Genomic DNA, 23,435 nt, shown 5'->3' with positions numbered 1-23,435 from the left:
CAGGAAGATGTCCACCAGTATTAGGAACACCCAAAGGCCACCTATATCAACCATCTTGGATCAACTTCCTGGCAAGAAGGGTTTTTTGACAAGAGTTCCCCTTTTCTCTTGTTGAGCTGGCTTTCCAAATAAAGTCACCTTTCTTGGCAACACCTTGCTCTTAATTGAATTTGGTCAATTGTGGGACAGACAACCAGACAGTAATTCCCACTATAACACAAGGGGCTCCATTTGCTCAGATCTCCCAGCTCCTGAAGCAGGTGCTGTAGCATGATGACCTCAAGATAGCTTCTGCCTCAGCTCTTCGGCACCAGTTGGTAAACACCATGTACAGTGCAGCCTCTCAATCAACTGAGGGCAGGCTGCTTTTCTGATCTCAAAATTTTTCTTACTAAATCTGTTGTGTTTCTCTGCATTCTCTTTCCCTCCATGTTGAACCAGCACTGCAAACTGCTTGGCTGTAATATAGTCTTTTTTTAAATTATTTATTTTTTACAGACTGCATTTTGATTCATTGTACACAAACGGGGTACATCGTTTTGTTTCTATAGTTGTGCACGATGTAGATTCATACTTCATTTAATCATACATGTACATAGGGTAAAGATGTCTGTCCCATTCCACCATTTTTCATACCCCTCCTCCCTCTCATTTGCCTCTAGAAAATCTTGTATCCAAATATCTGAGTCTCTAAGACACTTTGATGACCCAATACTGTTTAAGTGAAATCCCTCTTTCACCAACCTCTCAAAGCATTATTCCTGCTGCTCAAATTCCAGTTCATGGAACAACAAGGAATACAGCATTCCCATAGCCTGCCATCTTGAATTCCCCTGCACTGTTCATTTTTTAAAGCCTTTTTTTGGTTTATTTTGAGTTGTTTGTATTGTTTTGCAATTGTTAGCACAAAAAGACTGTTGTAGACATGAACTTCACAAATCAGCTCTTTATTCAGAAATGAAGTCTTATGCAGGACTAGATGAGGTGTGTGAATGGAGTGACACCACTGGACCCACACTTATGGTGGAAATTGGGCCACTGAATAGAGGAGGAGACTGGGTTTATATAGGTTATACTGAGAGGTGACTTAAGTAATGAGTATGTCTGCTTGGACACTCAGGAATTTGGGGTCTGTCTTACTGGGTGAAATGGGAGGGGGTCTGGGGTCAGCAGTTTGAGCACTCAGGAAACAGCTTTGTGAAACTTTGAAAATTTATTTTTACTGGGCAGTATTTTTACTTGGAGAAGAATGGAGGGTCTGGGGGGGTCAATGTTCAGTGCTTATCTCTTTCCCTTCAGGGTCCCATTGTACTGCCACTGGGAAAGGATATATCTGGGAAAGGATCAATGATTTGAATTCCTTTCTATAGGACTGTTCTCTCATTGGGCAGGACTGCACTGTGAAAGGATCAATGCTATTAATGTATGGCTTTCTTTTATACTCCCTTTTCTCAGGCCTCATTATTTTAGGGTTTTTTTATTTTCCATATCCAACAGCAATGTCTAATGTTTATCTGAGTATTTCCTCTCATGATTTGTAGTTCTAATCTCTTGAAGCTCAAGTGACATAAATATGTACATGTGTGGTCATATAGTTAATCTTTCCAAATACGTAGAAAAAATTGTATCGTTCAATGTCCATTGTCTGCTCTGTCTATTCTCTGTAACTTTTGAGTAAAATTCAATTGTTTTTCTCTCATTATGGTTTAATTTTTCTATTTTCTGAATGCTTCATAATTTTCTATTGGATATCAGATATGATAAATTCTATCTTACTCAGTGCTAGTTATTTTTGTTTTTTATAAATATGTTTGGGCTTTGCTCTGGGATGCAGATATGTTGAAGTAACTTGATCCCCATGACTTGGCATTTTAAGATTTAGATTTTGCATTAGTTTTTCTATGCCCACTGTGACAAAGTATAGCAAATTAAGTGGCTTAAAGTAACACAAATTATCTTACACTTCTTTGGTTCCTAACTCCAAAATGAGTCTCTCTGGGGAAAAATTAAACCCTCTCTTTCCTGGAGACTGTAGGAGAGAATTCACTTCATTTATTTCTAGCACCCAGGGGCTACCTACATGGCTTGGTTCATTATCCTCTTTTTCCAACTTCAAAGGCAGAAAATAGGTCAAGATCTTTTCATATCACATCACTGAGTGCTTCTTCCATTTATAGTTGTGTCCAACTGAATAATCCATGGCAAACTCTCCATTTCAAGCTAACCTAAATTCCATCTATAACCTTAGTTACACTTTGGTATTTAAGCTAACCTAATTATAGATTCTTGTAATGAACACAAAGATATCTTTGGAGGGTCATTTTTATGCCTACTATCAGCATTCAGTCTTGAGAGAAATGTTCCTGACTACTAATGGAAAACCCTTGTGTTCTGTATTCCATGTGCTCAACTTAGGCAGTTCAGTAGGCTGGAAATTCATAACTCAGAAATTTACAGTAATAAATTAGAAATATTCTTAGGGTAGTAAGCTGAGGCAATCAATTAAAGGATCCACTTCATTTGTTTACCATATTTCAGAGGTCATCATTCTTCATTGCTTGGTATTTAATATCTATGGTAGTTTGAATGTATCTCCCAAAAAGTTTGTTACAAAATTAAATTCCATTATAGTAAAATTAAAAGGTGATTAGGCCATGAAGATTCCACACCATTAGTGGATTAAAACTGTTACTGTGAGAATGGGTTTATTATCATAGAAGTGAATTCCTTATAAAAGATTGAGTTCCACCCTCCACATGGGATGACATAGCACAAAGGCCCTAGTCAGATACTAGCCCCTTGTTCTTGACTTCCCAGTCTCCAGGACCTGTAATCAATACATGTTTTATATGTGTTTATATACATATTCATATATGGTGTGTGTGTGTGTGTGTGTTTGTGTGTGTGTGTGTACCTGGGATTGAATCTAGAGGTACTTAACCAGAGCCATGTACCCAGCCATTTTTAAAATTTTTGTAAGAGTTCTCACTAAGCTGCTTAGGACCTCACTAAGTTAGAGACTGCTGGCCTTGAACTTGTGTTCTTCCTGCCTCCGCTTCCAGGGTTGCTGGGATTGCAGGTATATATCACCATGCCTGGCTTCTTGGCAAATTTCTGAATCTTCAGTATTCTGTTACTGCTGCACAAATAGACTAAGACAATGCCTGAAAAGTATTGGTTCTTATAATGCATCCAGAATGTTGTTTTTGGTGGCAGGGTAAATCTAGTTCATGTTATTCCATTTTGCCTAGAAGTCTTCTTAGTTATTTTTGATTGGCTGTCAATCATGGTAGCTGTTTACCATGTTGAGAGGTGGATATTTTTTATTCTGACAGGTATCCTTGAGTTTTCTTCTGGTATTCAGTTTGCTTCTTCAAAAACATTTTGGGAAGCTCTTTAGCTATAATATTCTACCTTACATTAATACTTGGAAAATGTTTTGGAGCCATGTGCTTCAGTTGAGTCCTCTTGCTTTCGTTAGTCTTTATGACCTTAGCATCATACATCTTTAAGAGATTTTACTCCACTTCTTATAAGCTTTTGTGGTTTCTCTTTACAATTCCCATATAGTAAGTGTCCTTTGGGGAATAACCGGTTGCATGTATGAAGCTCCTCAAGTTTCCAACTCACCCTCTATTAGCTCATACTGCTAGGAGCTTTATTACCTTATCAGGTATCCTCTGACTAGACAAAGGTCATACACAGTCCAGACCCATAATCAGAAAATGACCCCAGAGGATAAAATGACTATTGACCTCAGTTCACCTTGGATAGTTCTACCTTTTCCCCTGAATTTTTAGTTCATCTAGTTGTAGTTGCTGCCACAATTCTCTGCTACATCTGAAAATAAGATGCTACCCTCAGAATCCTCTGAGCCCAGACCAGTTCTCGATCTGGTGGATGTCTGGACTGTCAATTCCTTTTATTTCATCTTCAGGTACTTTAACTGTAAATCACTCTCCCAGACAATCTACCCAGATTATCTCCCAGATAATCATGTTATCACAAACATTTCTAAACATTTGTGTATTTAAAATGTGCTTAGCCTGACCAAATTCCCTTTCTCTTAATTTCTAAGGCCCTGTTAAGGACAGCACCCACACCACTATTTAGTTCTAACACCCAACTTATAATATTGACCCAGAATTTCAATTTTGTAATTGATAACAGAAATTCCTGAAAACAAGAAGAACTGTAGGGTCACTTCCTGAGTTATCAATGGGAATGGAAGTCAGAATTTCCCCCCTTAAGATCCAGGTACACAGGCCTGCACTAATCTTGACTCCTTCAAATACCCAATATCTTTACTTCATCTTTTCAAAAACTGTCACTATTAAGGGCTTTGGAAGCAGCAGTGAAGGGAAATTAGATCCCAAGTTGTAGAAAAGTATGTGAAAAACTACTTGGAGTCTTAAAATACATAGCATATTACCTTAGGTCTCTGATTTCTGACAAAAGAAAAACTCAAGACAGGAACTTCTTTAAGAATATGAATGAGTGTGTGAAAAGTGCTAACTGGACAGAAAACATGAAGCAGTTCATCATTAGTCAATTTAAGTGCCCTGTAGCTAGCAGATGTTAGGCAAAGGCAGGTGGCACTCCAGAACTGCATATGTGCTGCTGAATGGTTACCACAGAGGCCAGAGGAAAGGGGAAGAGAGATTCAGGATGTCCCTGAACCACCTCTGTTATTTGTCCTTGTCACTGCAGGAGAGGTGGGGCAGATTTAGAAGGGATAAAGCAAAAGACCACAAGTCAAGTAGACCAGAAAAAGATGCTTTAGAAAGCACAAGCCAATTCAAGTTTCATCTTGATGGAATCATGGTGTCATTTTTTTTTTCAGTAGCCAAAGAACCCAAGTCAATCCAATTTAGAACCCAATATATTTTCCTAAATTTCCCCCCATACTGTATTATCCATAATGAATGCATCTCAGGTTAACACTTTGACCAGAGTATGCTGACACAAAGCCTAAATATGACAGAAGGTGGGTAAAAATTCAACTTCAGTTGGGCATGGTGTTGTATACCTGTAATACTACTTACTCAGGAGGCTAACACAAGTTCGAGGGCAGACTAGGCAACTTTGCAAGATCCTGTCTCAAAATTAAATAAAAATGCTGGGTGGAGCTCTGGGGTAGGGTGCTTGCCTAGCATGTACATGCCCTAGATTTGATACCCAGTAAAACACAACAGCACACACAATCCCAGCAAAAATTTTGTAGAAATGAGAAGTAGGTGAAAGAAAGACTTATTTGGTAAACCTGGCATGATGATTCAGAGGATATAACATGGAATTAGGATAAGGAGACTGAATTTCAGTCCTGTCTGTTAATTACTGGCAATTTGACCTTCTCTGAGCCTCAGTTTATCTATAAAACCAGGGTTAAAAATAATAGCTCACAAGGTAATTATAAAAGTGAAATTCAACAATATATTTTTAAATTTTCTATATTACCATATAATCTATTACAGTCAGGTCTACCAGTGATTTCCCTAATCTAACTATACACATCTAAAAATAAAAGCAGTGTGCCATACATGTGGTGCATGGATATAATCTCAGTGAATTGGGAGGCTGAGGCAGAAGGATCACGAGTTCAAAGACAGTCTCAGAAACTTAGTGAAGCCCTGTCTCAAAATAAAAATAACACAAAAAGTGTTGGGATGTGACTGGATCTTGATGCTCTTATTTGAAATATTTGGAGATGGAGCTGCTGATTATGTATGCTCACAAACTTTCAGAGGTCATTCTGATGACAATCAGCTTAGTTTGGGAGTCACAGAGATATATAACTTTATTCTAACTGCCTAACCCCAGACATGACAATATAGAACAGAACAGAAATTTTAATCCCAGACTCTAAAATAGCAGAGAAAGCAAGGAGAACTCTAAAGTTAGAGGGGACAGAGCAAGTCTGGTCACATTTTTCCTTTACCTACTGAACAGGAGAGAAGCAAGCATTTGGGTATATACAAGAATGGCACCTGAAAGTAGCTCAATTTCACATTTGAGATGTGAGGAAGAAGTCTTACTATCACATTTAAGCATTCTTTGAACTAAATATAACTTTCTGCAAATGATGTCTTACTGCTATGAACTCAAATAATAAGATGGTATAAAGGTTCTAACCACCCAAAAATAAACTGGGAAACAAAATAGACCGTTCAATCACTAAACAAGTCAGTTAGTGAGAACACAGACACAGGTACTGAAATTAAAAACAAATGAACCACTGGCTAAAAAGTAAGTTCTTCTTAACCATCAAGATCTGCTAATCTTAATAAAGCTAAAACAAAAATCTTAACTACACCAACTATGGAAGATTTTCATTAAATGGCAAAAGTAATCAGCAAAAATCAATGAGAATGAATACAGAAGTCAATTATATGCAAACAAAAATTGTAACTCTTTGTATATTCCAAAATGATAAGTATTCCTTATCTCATGTTGGAATAGAAATCTCAGAAATTGGTTCTAGAATATACTGTGGTCCTGATTTTTTTCAGGAAAAGAGACAACTATAAGTTTTTATTTTAGTTCCTGAATAAGCTAACAACACATCCTTGGTAAAAGGAGTCTATTGTGCTATTCCTATGTATATGATTTGTAATCTCAATATACCTTTATAATAATCCCAACCTCTAGGATTACTGAATTTTGGCCAAATTGATCCTACAGTTCCCAAGACCCTCTAGCAAAAGTATCAAGATACTTACAGAAGTATTAGTGTCCTTGTTAAGAATAACTTGGAGTAGGTGAGGAGGAAGGATGGGTGGGGATTTGAATCTGTCTGCAAATCAAAATACATACATTTCTTGATCATAAGGACCAGGGGGTGAGCTGGAAAGATCTAAAATATATTTCCACAAATAAGAGGAAAATTATAAAAATTAGGACAATGCATAGAAAAATACATGGCCACTAATATTAAGTACAGAAGTCATGGATCATAACTTTTAACCTGTTGGGTCTACAAGTGTCAAGTAGTACAAGGAAAAAGTTGCCCAACACAGCAACAAGATTCCATGAAGAGGAGAGGGGTCATATACTTGAGCTCAGGAAAGAGCTACCCTATTTATCAGCTTTACATACAACCTTGGAAAATGCCTTTACCACAGTTTCCTCATATAAAAATAAAAAGAATCCTTGCCCTATTTCCAATGTTATTGAGGAAACTAAAGAGATAATGGATGTGAAGAGGCCTTGTAAACTTTCAAACAATGTGAAAAAATTAGATTTCCTTTTTTCCCTTACTCAAGCAACAGATAACAATGTTACAAATTCTAAGATTACTGATACTACAATGAATGCAGCAATAAGAACATAAGAATAAGAAATATGCAATGGCCATTAGGGAAATGCAAATCAAAACTACAATAATATGCCATTTTATACTCATTAGGATGGCTATAAGTAAAATGACAAACTAATGAGTACTGGCAAAGATTGTCAGGGACCAAGAAGAAGTTCTCATTCTGAGAATGTTCTGACCCTTACGATAAGCAGCAGCCCAGGGAGCATTTTGCGGTTGACTCCCCTGCGCAAACACCCTGCAGCTGATGGCTGATGGATTCCTGGAGCATGCCCCTTCCCACTCTTGGCTGATAGTGTTGCCTATGACCCGCCACCGCTTCTCTTCTGGGATTTCACCTTCCCACCGGTGTGAACTTGCACCTTATCAGGAGCCCAAAAGAAAAACACAGCCAACCAGTCTGTGTCTCATCATACCCCTCATTCCCTCAGCATAAATACCCATGAGAACAATAAAAATTTGCAGCTTGATCAGAATTCCTGTCTTGCTGTCACTCCCTGTGTCTCTTGTCCCTTCATTCCTTCTCTCTTAGGTTTGCTGTCCTGCGTTGATGTCCCGCGGGTCAGGACAGTTGGCACCCAATGTGGTTGACTCGAGCCTTTGAGAAGCGAATGCCACCCTCCAGGGAAGCCTTGGCCAAGCAGAATTCAGGATCGCCTCAGTAAACACGACCGGGAGTCAGATGCAGGAGGAGAGTGAGGCTGGCGCAAGGTGAGTGACACAAAATGGGACAAGGAGTTTCGTCACATGATTTGTTTCTGACGGGTCTCAAGGAGGCCCTCAAGACTCAGGGAGTGCATGTTAAGAAAGAGGACTTAAATTATTCTTTTCATACAGAGAGGATTTTTGTCCTTGGTTGCCCCTCGAGGGGTCAATTGATGGTAAAAGATGGCTCAGAGTAGGAGACTGCCTCAAATATTATTATGAGACTTTTGGTCCTCAAATGGTGCCCATCACTGCCTTTTCTTATTGGAATTTAATTAATGAGATTCTTAAAAGTTCACCCTTTGACAGTGGTACTTTAAAACTTGTAAAAATTGGGGAGCAGGCAATGCAATCCACCTCTCGGCCCCCCCCTCGGCATGCCCTTTGGTTAGTACTCAAATGCCCCCTACTCAGCCTTCTCAAGACCCCGGGAACCTCCCAGACCCCACCTTACCAAAAGAGCCCCCTAAAAATCCCCCTAAGATTTATCCAGTTTTAAATCCCTATGATGAGGTGACCCCAGAGGAGGAGGCTACCCTGGAGGAGGCAGCGGCTCAATACCATTCTCCAGACCTGCCACCTCTTAAAAATCCACTTCCCTCTTATACACCCCCTGCCTATCATGCTCTGGCCCTGCAGGGACCTACTGACTCCCCAAACATTTTTCCCCCGCTTCCCTACTGGGCTCCTGGCACAGGTTCAAACTGCTGGTTTGTATGCTTGGAGGCGGCTCCCTCAAAAGGGCTCGGCCACCACCTCCCTAGCAAAAACTCATCAGGGTCCTAATGAGCCTTACAGTGACTTTGTTGCCCAGCTTAATCTAGCTGCAGAGCGCTTACTTGGACCAAGTGAAAGCGAGAGCTCCTTTGTAAAATATCTTGCCTTTGAAAATGTCAACCCAATTTGTCAAGATGTTCTTCGGCCCCATAAAGATAAAGGGGACATTTCTGACTTCATTAGGCTTTGTGATGGGGTAGGAACGGCCCATGCCATGGGTCTCGCCATTGGCGCTGCCTTCACCAAGGCTTTTCACAACCTTGGCCCACGTACTTGCTTTACTTGCAAACAACCTGGCCACTTTGCGTGAGAGTGCCCAACAGGGAGACTGGGTCAAGGACCCATATCTCCTCAAACAGGGGCTAAACCACCTCCACTCACCCTTTGCCCTAAATGTGGTAAAGGTCGCCACTGGGCCAAGGAGTGTAGATCCAAGACCAATGCCCTTGGACAGCCTATTCCCTCTAACTTCTCGGTAAACTCCTCTTGGGGCCAGCCCTTGGCCCCGACCGCCCCCAGAACAAACCCAGGGGCAATAAGGTTTGTTCCCTCTCAGACTCCCAACCCAATCCAGACCCCCTGTCCTTCTCCACAATCATCTCCCTCCAACGTGCTACCTCAGGCAGCGCAGGATTGGACCTCTGTGCCTCCACTGATACAGTATTAGACTCTATGCAAGGACCCCAAATAATACCCACTGGGGTTGTAGGCCCCCCTCCACCTCATATGTGTGCTCTTATTCTTGGGAGAGTTTCTACCACCTTACAAGGTGTTCAGGACTTCCCTGGAATCATTGATAATGATTACACTGGAGAAATTAAAATACTGGCCACAGCTATTAAAGGAATATTGGCCATTCCTGCAGGAACAAGAATTGCACAATTAATACTCCTTCCCCTCAATTCAGGAAACACTCCCACCACCCAAAATTCACCATGAAACACGGCCTCTTTAGGTTCCTCTGATGTGTATTGGGTCCAACCTATCTCCCACAGAAGACCCACTCTTAATTTATTTATTGAAGGAAAGAAATTCCAAGGGATCCTAGATACTGGTGTGGATGCCACAGTTATTTCTCAAAAATATTGGCCATCAGAATGGCCCCTCAACTCATCACTAACTGACCTTAAAGGAATAGGGCAATCTAAAAACCCCTTAGTTAGTTCCAGGGCGCTCAATTGGACTGACACAAAAGATAACACAGGAAATAAAGGAACTGTTACCCCCTTCATTGTTCCTGATCTCCCTGTCAACCTTTGGGGATGAGACATTCTAAGCCAAATGAAAGTTATTCTTGCTAGTCCCAACTCTTTAGTCACTCATCAAATGCTTCGTATGGGCTTTATCTGTGGTACAGGCCTTGGGAGTCTAGGACAAGGACAGGTTGAGCCTGTACAGTCCATACAAAAAAAAGACAAATTTGGACTTGGGTATTTGGATTTTTAGTGTCGGTCTCTGACCCTCCTTTACCCCATGCAGACAAAATTATTTGGGAAACTCAAACTCCTGTGTGGGTGGATCAGTGTCCCCTTACCCAAGAAAAATTAGAGGCTGCCTCAATGTTAGTACAGGAACAGTTGACAGCTGGCCATGTGGAACTCTCAACCTCACCCTGGAACACTCCTATTTTTGTTATTAAGAAGAAATCAGGCAAATGGCGCCTTTTACAGGATTTGCGTGCTATCAATAAGGTTATGTGCCCGATGGGGGCACTACAGTCAGGCATCCCTACACCGGTAGCTATTCCTAGGGACTATTATAAAATGGTCATCGACTAAAAAGATTGCTTTTTTACTACTCCTTTACATCCTGATGACAGACCCTATTTTGCTTTCAGGCTCCCCTGCATCAATTTTCAGGGCCCTAGGCAAAGATTTCAATGGAAGGTCCTTCCCCAGGGTATGGCTAACAGCCCTAGTCTTTGCCAAAAATATGTTGCTCAAGCAGTAGACCCTGTGAGAGAGCAGTGGCCACAAGTTTATATATTACATTACATGGATGATTTGTTAATCGCTGCACCTAATACCTATGATCTTAACAATTGTTATTTGGATCTCTATAAGGCCCTCACTGCCTTGGGACTTCAGATAGCCCCTGATAAGGTTCAGACACAGGACCCCTACACCTACTTGGGCCTCAAACTTCAAACTAATTAAATTCAAATCCCTAATATACAATTGCTTGTGGACCATCTCTACACTCTTAATGATTTTCAAAAATTACTAGGGGATATCCAATGGCTAAGACCATATTTAAAACTACCCACCTATGTGCTTTTGCCTCTTAATGATATTTTAAGGGGAGATTCTGACCCTTCTTCTCCTCAAGAGCTTACTCCCAAGGAGTGGCAAGCATTAATTCAGGTCACAGAAGCCATTGTTCAACAATTTGTTACACAAATATCTTATAACCTTCCTTTGTTTTTTTTTTATATTACACACCCCTCATACACCCACGAGACTATTCTGGCAGCAGGATCCACATTTGAAAAATAAAGTTTGTCCCTTGCTTTGGGTTCATTTGCCTGCCACATCCTCTAAAGTTATTGCTGTCTATCCTGCTCAGGTAGCTTCTATCATTATTAAAAGTCGCTTGCTTTCTCGACAACATTTTGGCAAAGACCCTAATAGCATTTTGATTCCATAGACTAAGGATCAGACCCAATTTTTACTACAGACAAGGGATGAATGGAGTATTGCCCTATCAGGCTTTTGGGAAAAATTGATAACCACCTTCCCAATGACCCCCTTTTGCATTTTGCTCAATTACATTCATTTATTTTTCCTCGGGTTACTCGGAAGGCTCCTATTCCACAAGCCCTTACTGGTTTTACAGATGGCTCCAGCAACGGCCGTGCAGCCTTTGCTATTGATAATCAGCCCACCACCTTTGACACTGTTTATCCATCAGCACAGCTTGTAGAATTGCTTGCTATAACACGTCTTTATGACATTTTTGATAAACCTGTTAATATTTATACAGACAGTGCTTACATTGCCCATTCTATGCCTCTATTGGAGATTTCACCAACCATTAAGGCTTCCTCCAATGCAGCCTTTTTGTTTAACCAGCTTCAACAACTAATTCAGGCTAGAAAACATCCATTTTTCTTAGGACACACTAGAGCACATTCTGATCTTCCCGGTCCCCTATCACGGGGTAATGCTCAGGCTGATGCAGCCACTCGCTCCCTTTTCCCAGTTCTTATTGGATCTATCCAAGAGGCCACAGATTTACATAACCTTCACCACTTAAATTCTCAGAGCTTTCGGTTACTTTGTAAAATTACCAAGCAACAAGCAAGGGAAATTGTAAAAGCATGTCCTGCTTGCGTTGTCTCCCTTCCTATTCAACATCTGGGTGTTAACCCTCGAGGATTACTGCCCAGTCAGATTTGGCAGATGGATGTTACTCACTTTCCCGAATTTGGAAAAACAAAGTACATACATGTTTCCATAGATACCTTTAGTGGCTTTATTTTTGCATCACCACATTCCGGAGAAGCTAACAAGGATGTCCTTTCTCATCTTGTCTCAGCTTTTTCCATAATGGGAAAGCCAGCACATATTAAGACAGATAATGACCCTGCATATACCAGTACCAAGTTCAAGCAGTTTTGTGCCACTCTTCAAATCTCTCATACTACTGGAATTCCATATAACCCTCAAGGTCAAGGCATTGTGGAACGTGCACACCTCACCTTAGAAACCTGGCTTGCCCGCCTTAAGGCCTCTTCCCTTGCATTTACCACTCCCAGGGTTGCCTTAATCATGCATTATTTGCTTTTAACTTTCTTACCCTAGACAATGAAGGACATTCAGCCGCGGACAGACATTGCCATCCCTCTTCTAATTCTGCCCGCCCATCTGTTATGTGGTGCGATCCTTTAATAAATAAATAAAACAGATTCTGTCCTCATTTGGGGATGAGGCTCAGCTTGCATTTTAGATCAAGAACAAGCAGCCCCAAGATGGTTACCAGAATGCCTGGTCAAACAGGTCAATGATTTACCACAACCCAGGGATGGAAACCTTCCCCCTGAGGATGAATCTTCCTCTCTTACAGATGCAGCCAACAATCTATGCAAAAAATCCCCTGAATGTCAAACCCTGTGACTGCACACCATTGCTTCTCTGGATAATGACTGCCTGTTCACTGCTCTCCCACAGCCATGCAGGACTTGAGAACCCTGCTAAGGTCCCCTCTTTTGCTTGTTGCTTATTGTATCTATAGGTCCTTTGATATTCAATAAGATCATGGCTTTTCTTAGAGCTCATATTGAGGCTATACTGGTGAAACCTATTCAGGTTCATTACCATCGACTGGAGATGATGGATCGCGATGGTGATCTTAAAAGACCATCACCCCTGAAGCTGAACTGGACAGCCAATGACGGGTAAGATTCGTGAAAGCTCATACCAACCTAAGACAGGAAATGAGGGCTAGAGCCTCATTATCCAATGACGAGTAAGGATGTTGCTCTATCACGGACAACCTAAGACAGGCGCAGTTCCCGAGGGATTGTCACTCCAGCTCTGTACCTGTTCGGGCACACCACGCCCCTGCCTCACCACATAGCCTCTATCACCCCCTTAAAATATGGCTATCAGAATATGGTCAATAATTTTATATAAGAAAGGGGGAAATGTCAGGGACCAAGAAGAATTTCTCATTCTGAGAACGTTCTGACCTTTACGATAAGCAGCAGCCCAGGGAGCATTTTGCGGTTGCCTCCCCTGCACGAACACCCTGCAGTTGATGCAGGCACCCTGCAGCTGACAGCTGACAGATTCCCGGAGTGCACACCCCTTCCCACTCCTGGGTCATAGTTCTGCCTATAACCCGCCCCCGCTTCTCTTCCAGGATTTCACCTTCCTGCAGGCGTGAACTTGCACCTTATCAGGAGCCCAAAAGAAAAACACAGCCAACCAGCCTGTGTCTCATCATACCCCTCATTCCCTCAGCATAAATGCCCATGAGAACAATAAAAATTTGCAGCTTGATCAGAATTTCTGTCTTGCTGTCACTCCCTGTGTCTCTTGTCCCTTCATTCCTTCTCTCTTAGGTTTGCCGTCCTGCATTGATGTCCTGTGGGTCGGGACAAAAGATGGAGAAGGTAGAACTTTCAAACTACAGTATTCCCATTGCCAGTGGGAATCTACAATAGCATAGCTATATTGGAAAACAGTTTGGTACTTCTTCGAAGAGTTAAACGGAAAGTTACCACATGACCCAACAATTACATTCCTAGGTATATATCCAAGATATAATATGTGCCCACATGAAAACTTGTATGTTAATGTTTACAGTACCAAAAACCAGAAACAATACAAATGTCTATCAATAGCAAATAAGCAAAATGGTATGTCCATACCATGGAATATTATTGTGTCATAATAGATACATGTTTCAATATGGATGAACCCTGAAAACATTAAGCTAAGTGAAAGAGTCACACAGAAAACACCATGAATAGGCAAATGTATAAAGACAAAAAGTATACTTGTGGTTGATAGGAGTATGAGAGAGGAAGGAATGGAAAGTGACTGCAAATGGGTACAGGATTTCTTCTGGTGATGATAAAAATGCTCTGGAATTAGCAGTAATGTAATACAACTTTGAATATACTAAAACTTATGAAATTGTACAATTTAAAAAGATGAATTTTATGGTATATAAATCATAATTCAAAAGTAGAAATAATGTGTCCTAGAAGAAAAAAATTTAAAAATAAAGAAAACTGATTTTGTTTAAAGATTTTTAAAAAGTGTTTTATACTCTTTGGTGGAAGATTATAATAGTTCATTTAAAGAAATGATTTCAGTTAAATATATGTGAAGCAAAAGCAAAATTAATAAATACAGTGATATTATACAATATCTTATAAACTTTCCAAAGCAAATCCAGTTATTATGTCATGTGATCCAAAAAACACTTCTGGGAAGTACACAGAAGAGTTTTTTTAAATTTTCTTATCATCATCATCTTTATCATCATCATCATCATCCAGAAAAATAAAATTGGTTAAGTAACTGGCTCAACTAAACTTAGTGCAAATTAAAACCTAATAAAAATGTATTCTAAGGCTTACCTCAATGGATTGGGAAATTAGGTGAAAGAAGAAAGTGAGAAATATCAAAAGTATGCTGGTTTTCTCTATGTATAGTTATGATTTTTTTTCTGTGGTGCTGGGGATCGAACCCAGGGCCTTGTGCTTGCAAGGCAAGCACTCTACTGACTGAGTTATCTCCCCAGCCCTAGTTATGATTGACTACTATTCATTGGTTGCTTTACCAGTATCATATAATGCAAAAATGTAGTCACCAGTGGCCTCATATTTTAATTTTTATCTTTAAACCCTTTTAAATCACTGCCCACCAGTCAAGAAGAATGTCTAGCTTAACTTTGAGAGCTTATATAATGAAAACAATATTATCCAAAATATCCTAAATAAGTATTATACTATGGAATTTTAGAAACTACATGTCACTCTTATGCCCTGAGATTATTAATATGTTCACCTCAGGACTCATGATTGCTGAGAAACACTGAGTCCAACCCCTGTTTTTACTGTTATGGAATATAGAATCAAAAGAATTGAGAGCCTTGTCCACAAGGGTAAAGCTACTTAGTGGCAGAGGCAGGCTTTGAACTCAAAGAGAGAAGAATACTCTGTAAATACAGCACACAATTCCTTAGATAGGCATAGCTCTTACTGTAAAGTAGCAAAACAGTAATTATAAATGTGATTTGGAGAATATTTGCTTTACTGACATAGTTAATTAAGTAGAGATGAAGGTCTTGGAAAAAATAATATTATAGGAAACAAAAGGGGCTGGGGATATAGTTCAGCTAGTAGAGTGGTCATGCCAGCACAAGGCCCTGGGTTCAATCCTCAGCACAGCAAGGAAATAAAAAAAAGAAAAAGAAACAAAAGAAACAAAAGTAAACAGAGGTCTTTTCCCCTACCAGAGATTTTTTTACTCAAAAATTTACAAAATTTTGATTATTTGCAAAAAAATTCATGCTATTGTTTGTGTGGTTTTGGTTTTTAAGCTACTTTTCCCCAAGGACTACTGAACTTGTAGGGTCTCATAAAACTACACAACTGCCAACCAATTTATCAAACTGGCAGATTAAGTTGAGGCAGCTTAATAAGACAAACAAGGCACATCTAGTCTCTGCTGGGTGATACCACCAAAGGTCAATGGAAAACTTGGAATATTACTAGAAAGAGGTTTCAAACAATAGACTATAGCCCACCAATGGGCTATAAAATTACAATAGTAGCCATGTTCTGTGTCACAGGCCTCTAATCCCAGTGACCCAAAAGGCTGAGGCAGGAGTATCTCAAGTTCAAGGTCAGCCACAGCAACTTAGTGACACCATGTTTCAAAATAAAAGTGGTTGTGGTTGTGGCTCAGTTGGTAGAGGATCTCTGAGTTCAATTTTTATTACTAAAATAAATAAATAAATAAATAAATAAATAAATATTTTTTTACAAAACATAAAAAAATACATCACAGGGAATAAAGGCAAACATTACACCACATATTACACTTCTGTATATCTGTGTATGTGTGTATTGGGTTGCAATGCAAGATAAATGTCTTAGTGTAGATACTGGGTTAAAAAGTTAAAGTACACTAGACTTAGATTTTTTTGGTGTAAAGAAGGGGCTAAAATTTTTTTTATAAAAAATATGTGCACATATATGCAGGAGTCAGAAGATTCCTGAGGAGAAATGGAAATAAAAAACAAAATTAAAAGACAAATTTCAGGAAGGAAATTTAAAAACCACTTCTGGGTTACAAGAAAGACAAGGAAAAAGACAGTAAATATTATAAAATTACATTGACAAGATGTCTCCGAGCTTTCCATAGAATCTAGTTTTAAAGCATCAAACACCTCAAAATCAGATTTCTTGACATGGATCAAATTGTTAATTGTGCCAAGCTGACTGGTAACCACAGGCTGAAACAATAAGCAGAAAAATATTCTTGAATTCCCTTTTTGAATCCCTCTCTTCCCCCAACCTCTCTGCATCTACTAAAGTTTACAAATGATCACACTCAGCATCTCCATCTTTTATTGTGAGAAACCCTTTAAGGTAAGGGAACTGCTATCATCAATTCAGAGAGCAATGATAGTTAAAATGAGGTTGCTAAGTCATGGTGATCTTTGTTGATCAAAGCCTTACCTCTGATGGATCATGAACCCACTGCCATCTACAAAAAACTTGTATTGTTGCTTTCCCCTCAGAGAGATCCCAGATGGAAATGAAGTCATTAAGGCTGTAGAAGAAAACAGAATGTCAGTCAAGTTCCTTTAATAAGATAGAATATAGAAAACCAAGTGGTAATTACAGTATTATACCAATGACTTCCCATTATCCCTAAGACACTCTGTCCCTTGTATAAAAAATAATGTATAAATCCAATCTATTTATCTATATCATCTTGGACAAATGTTTGCTAAGCCTTCCAACAAGTTTGGTTCTTTTTTTTTTTTTTTTTTTTTCAGTGCTGGGGATCGAACTCAGGGCCTTGGGCTTGCAAGGCAAGCACTATACCAACTGAGCTATCTCCCCAGCCCCCAACTTTGGTTCTTAAACCAATGCCTAGAAAAAAATAGTCAATGATCTCCCAATATGGTTCATCTTGATATAACTATTTTACTCTAGCAGAACAGATCCCTCACAAATATAAGTTTGTTAACAAATTTGGGATATAGCAGTCCTTAAGGTACTTGCCATATTTTGGTGAACCATTACTGGAAAATGACCTATCTGGTTATCTGGGCCATTCTAATAATCAGTTAATTCATCATTGCTCTACAAGTACCACATAACACTACCACCTCAAACTTTACAATGTGTTTTGCTTTAGTGCAAAAGTCAGAGCAACAGATTCTCTCAGTTATAGGCTTCCTCCAAGCATAGAAAAGACCTGTGCAACACCACCTTAAAGAATACACCCACAAAGCTATTATAAATTCCTTTGAGGTAATGGTATTCTAAGTGGTAAAGCAACTGACTCATGATGAGGTTAAAAAACAATGCCATAGATACTCAGTGGTCACAGAAAAGGACATATTCCAAAGAAATCACCTAGTGAGTGGAGATGGGAATTCCAGTCTGCTCACTCTTATTAGAAAGGATATCAGGTCAGGTTCTATTCCTGGACCCTTCAGCCTCAGTGAAGACACTTATCTTCACCTCTTAATCAGTAGAATCTTAGTGCTCCAGTTGTTGAAAGAACCAGAAATGAAGACCTCCTTGCCTCCTTCAGACTAGTGGATAACAGTCTTTATGTGCTTTATGGAGTCATCCAAATCCTGTTGCTATGATACAAACTCTTTGCTCCCAGGGAGCTATAAGAAGGAATAGGTTATCCTTAGAATAAATTGTGACCCAAGAATTCTTAAAAAGATCATTCTCCTTCTTAGGGTAGAGAGGGGTGCTAAGCTTCAGCTAAGGAAATAAGCCTTAAAATTAGAATAAATCAGATTTTTACAAACCACAGAAAAAGAACTCATCTTGAACCAAAAATGGTCAAAAGGCTTATGCTCAAGTGCTGCATAAATCATAGTCTAACTTTTGAGTTTGCATATATTACTTACCATTTCAGAGCCTCAATGTTTCCCATAAAAAGAAAGAAAAAAAAACAAAAGAAAATCCTACACCCTACTGCCAGTTTAATTCATAGACAAGCAATTATAACATGGTTCTGAGTAGCTCTTAAGAGAGAGAAAAAAATGAAAACAAAAGATGGCCATATTTTTAAAAATTAAATCAGGTATACATATTTCACAAGCAATTATAAACAGCTCTCAATTATCAGCTATAAAGAAAGATACAGATACCAAACTTCATGAAAAAATTATAAATTCTCTTTTAGCTAATAAGTTACACAAAGAAGGGACATTAAAAATTTAATATTGAAGGTCTGGGGAAGTAGCTCAGTGCCAGAGCACTTGCCTAGCCTATGCAAGTCCCTGGGTTCAAGCCCCAGAACCACAGATTAATCAGTTAATTAATTAAAATAAAAAAACAGATCATTGATTTTATAAAATGGAGAAATAGTGGGCTGGGAATGTAGCTTAGTGGTACAGGATTCGGCCTAGCTCGTGAGAGGCAGTACTAGAACAAAAAAGTGGTTATGAAATCTTTCTTGATCAACTATTCCAGGTTTATTCTAGTTCAGAAATAGGAATGCAAATTTTGGCACCTCAAACATTGAAAGACAAAAACACAGTTTCCTTTAACAAAAACATTATATAATCAAATAAGATTTTCAGGATTCTGAAAAATATAAACTCCTCAGTTTTATTTTTTTATTACCATCCCTTTAGACCAGTAATTGGTGAACTGCAGCTGGTAAGCCAGGTGCTTTTATAAAGTTTTTACTGAAAAATAGCTACACTCATTTGTATGCTATTATCTACAACTGTTTTCATTCCACTGTGGAAGCAGTTGTGAAAGACTGTGTTATCCACATAGTCTAAAATATGTACCATGTGGTTCTTTACCGAAAATATTTGCTAAGCCCTGCCTTAAACTGTCTTAAACTGGTAACAGTTAAAAAGTTCTATACAGTGTTAAGTAAAAATATTACCAAACAAAATAAAGTGCATTAAAAAATGACTAGCTTATTTATTTATGATTTATTTGTGTGTGATGGTGATGGGGAATGGAAAAGTCTACTTTCCATACTGTCTCTCACTATTCCTCAAAACTAGTCTGAGAAACCAGGCATATAATCTCAAATAAAATCCAAGGTCTGAAGATATATCTCGGTGGTAGAGCACTTGCCTAGAATGTGTGAGGCCTTGGGTTACAGCCAAGAAGCACAGATTTATTACTTAATTAGCTAAAAGAAAGGAAAAAATCTGAAAAAAGAAAACTGAAGAGGCTTTTACAATATTATAAGAAATTAGTATAAGAGAAAACCTAGTATCCATATTCTAAAAGCAATGCATTCTGTCAGAATGGTGGCATTAGACAGGAATTTTTGCATATGCCTAAGAATAACCTAAGATTCTGATTTAGAAATGGGATCTGGGAATCTATTTTTAAAATCATCCCAGATAAGACTGTGATTATGTTAAAACAGAGAAAAACCTCACCTTTTGAGGTACATCATAGTTTGTTATAATATTGGTAATTTGCTTCAAAAAATTGGTGGAGGAATAGTTGATTAGGGTATAGATGATATACATTCATTCATGCTTTGATCAATCACTAAACTTGGTGAGAGGTACACAGAGTTCATTATACTGTTCTCCTTACTTTGTAAATGATTCAAATTTTCCATAAATTATTTAAACAAACCTCAGGTGATTCCAATACATAAATAAGATTGAGAACCATTGAATAAGTCTGCTGAAAAAGGTTGGCATCCAATGGAGGTCCCACTGCCACTGTTTTTATATATTCTACAACTTAGGATTTTTTATTTAGAATCTGAAAGCCACAAACTACTCATGCTCCAACATGTCAAGCAAAGCCCTTCCACTTATCACATGACATTTCTGTGGTAGGAATGAATGCAGCTGACCAGTAAAATGTTGATTTCTTTAAGTAAAATAGTGGAACCACTGGTTAAAAAAGGAAAACAACATTAAATTGATAGTTTTAAGAGGTTTTAGTAAAATACTGAGGGAAGTAAAGAGTAGGTCAAAACCCTTAGATTTGGATGGGACCTTAAGAATTATATGAACCATTTTCTTGTTTCCCAAATGGCAAGATTGGAATGATGGAAAGAATGATCCAGAATAGGCCCCAATTTACACAGAACAATTTGGCTTTAATTCAGGACATCAATGACTTCAGTCATGGTGTGACAAATACAATGTGCTTAAATCTTGAGTCATTGATGTAGGAAAAGGGGTAAAAATACAATGAGGTTGATCACCTTGGGAAAGCTTTAAAGAAGGAAATACAGATGTCTGGGTGGACAGACCACATGATGAGGAAGAAGTTCTGAAGTGGGAGAGGAAAGAAAGGAATGGAGAAAAAGTCCCATGAAATTCCACTTTCAACCACTCTTATATCTCCCTCTATGATGATGTTCTCAATTGAGATCCAAAAAATAAACCATAGCATCCAAATTCCATGTACTACTGCTGTGGCAAATAAAACTAATTTCTCTCTAAAGCCTCAAACATATCCCCCAATTGCTTCAATCCCTTCCTTTTTCTATTTCAGCCTACCAGAAAGAATTAACTGTATTTATACTGACACTTCTAAGTTATTAGAAACATTAGAATGGTAATCACATTACTGTCAGCTCCATCTGTCTTTTCTCTTGTGGGGGGAACCCAATTGACCTCTTCCTGTAACTACTTCAATTGAAAGCAAGGTTTTCAGGGAAGCAATGAATTGCTGCTTTTAGGCTAAGGAAGGACTACTGCACAGTGGAGTTATCTGGGAATCACTGACTCTCCCACTTGAGAAGCTGGTCTGAAAGCGCAGTCTGTGTCACCACAACTACAAAATACAGGATGGAAACTGAACAGTCGATTAAATGATGCACTTTATTGATTTTCAAGACTAGGTACAAGTATTCCAGTTAATAAGTAGTGGCTGCTCACGGCCATGCCAAAGGGGAAAAGTGCAGAGTTCCTAAAAGACCAAAAAGGATCCAAACAACAAAGTTCCAGGAAAAAAATCACTTAGTAATTTCAAGAAAAATGTAAGCAATTGAGTTAGGGCCAGTGGCTCAAACAACCTACCCCCTCAAGTTTCCTACCACAGCTTTCATCATATAAATTGCTAGAAGAACCAAGGATGATGAGGGTGGGGAGGTGTCTATGGTATTTGCCCTAAAAATGTGGCTCACGGCTTGGTCAAAACACCAAGAAAAGAAGAACTCCATGTCTGCCTTATATTGAGGCAGCACCACAAGAAGAATTTACTATAGAACACCTCCCTCCCCAGAATATCCCTTTAATTAAAAAGAAAATTCCCTCAACCCAGTTTAGTGTGATGAAAAGGAGCCAAGGAAAGGAGGAGAAGCCCAGAAGTCCAAGCAGCAACTGCACTACCATGGTCAGGGGTGCAGAGACCGGTACCTTGGAGTTGGGCAGGCTGAAGACGCCAGGGTCGTTGGTGTTTCCCACCATGATCTTGTGCTCCTTGCCCGGGGCATGGGGGCCGTCACCCTCCGCGCATGCCGCCTTGGCGCCACGATGCTCCCGGGACACCTGGTCGCTGGTGGTGTTTCCCATGGCTGCAGCTCGAGTCAGGGGTCACCTGGTGTGGAGAGCTACACCCTGTGGTGAACAAACACCCCAGCGGCCGCATCAGGGGCACGTGGGCCCCGCCTGTGCTCCTTGGGGATACGTGAAGGGAATCCCCGCCGCAGGAAACCATGCCCCGTGGTCCCCAACCTCCTGGCCTACAGGGACTCGGCAAGTCCCTGGGTCTCCCTCCATCCCCACTCTGGAAACCCGCCCTTGGGACTCCCCCACAATAGCGCACCCCATCCCTTCCAGCGATGCACTCCCTCTTCCTAGGACCATGGGCGCATTGGCCCTCCCGCGGGCAAGGTCACCAATAAAGTTATTGAAATTGAAGCCTCACCCTGGGCCAGGGATCTGGGTTTCCTCCTAAAATGGCTACAAGACCTGTGGTGAGGGGCCACCTCTGCACGCTCCTGCCACCAGCTACCATGGCTCCCCAGCCCTCCCGCCCCTCCAGCGGTAGCCTTGATGGTGGGTGCAGGCAGCCTCCAGCACCGCGCAGGGCGCTGGGCAGGAAAAGCACGACGGGGATACCACGCCTGAAGCTGCTGAGCTGGAGGACCCCGCACTGCCTGGCGAGGACACACCTTGCAGGATGCACTGGGGCTCAGTGCTGCAGAACAGGTGCAGCTTTCTCTATGGCCACCTCACAGCGGTCTCAGGTGTGCTGAAACATTTTATGAGCTGCATCTCCCTGAGCGGTGACCAGGAGAGGAATAATAACATGGACTTCATCTCCAGGCAGAGGGAAGTAAAGGTCAAGTCTAGAGGCTGAAACTGTGCAGAGCCACAGGAAGGACTAGTCAGCCTGAATTGGGGTCCTGGGGAATAATTCAAGATGTTGTGTCTAATGGTAGATAGACCCTGACAAACTAGTGAATTGTTAGAAGGACAATGCTCTTATGAGCTAAGAAATAATATTTTTGCAAAGATTAACTCTAGAAGAAATAAACTCCGAGAGAAATGGCAATAACAAAAACATTAGAAGGCACACAAATGTACAAAATGGTCACAGACAATTCTAGGGTTGGGAGTACTCCAACATTTATGATAATGGGACTTATCATTCCCTATAAGAAAATTTTATTACTCAATATGTGTTATATATACAGGCCAGCAGCATTCATGTATCACCTAGGAGCTTGTTAGAATCTAAGCAGGATCCGAAGTCCCATCCTCATCTACAGAACCAGAATCTACATTTTAACAAGCATATTTTAAAGTATGAGAATCACTGCTTTGACAGCTGATAACAGCATAGATCCAGATTTGATCCCTTTTCATATTCTACACTCACCGTGTACAGAGTAAGCTTTCAGTGAACATTTTCTGAGTGAAGAGTACAGGAATACTGCTCACTACATTTATAACAAGATACACCACTTAGGCGTAG

General features: G+C 39.9%; 1 pseudogene; it reads right to left on the bottom strand.

Annotated features, from left to right (window-relative positions):
- LOC124973320 (5'-AMP-activated protein kinase subunit beta-2-like) overlaps nt 1-22,027 on the bottom strand; it is a 140,179-nt pseudogene extending 118,152 nt beyond the window's left edge.
- Between the last annotated feature and the right edge of the window lie 1,408 nt (nt 22,028-23,435).

This window comes from Sciurus carolinensis, assembly GCF_902686445.1.
Source record: "Sciurus carolinensis chromosome 14 unlocalized genomic scaffold, mSciCar1.2 scaffold_124_arrow_ctg1, whole genome shotgun sequence".
Classification (NCBI taxonomy): Eukaryota; Metazoa; Chordata; class Mammalia; order Rodentia; family Sciuridae; genus Sciurus; species Sciurus carolinensis.
Note: the sequence above shows the minus strand (reverse complement) of the source record. Positions and strands in the feature narration are given on the sequence as shown.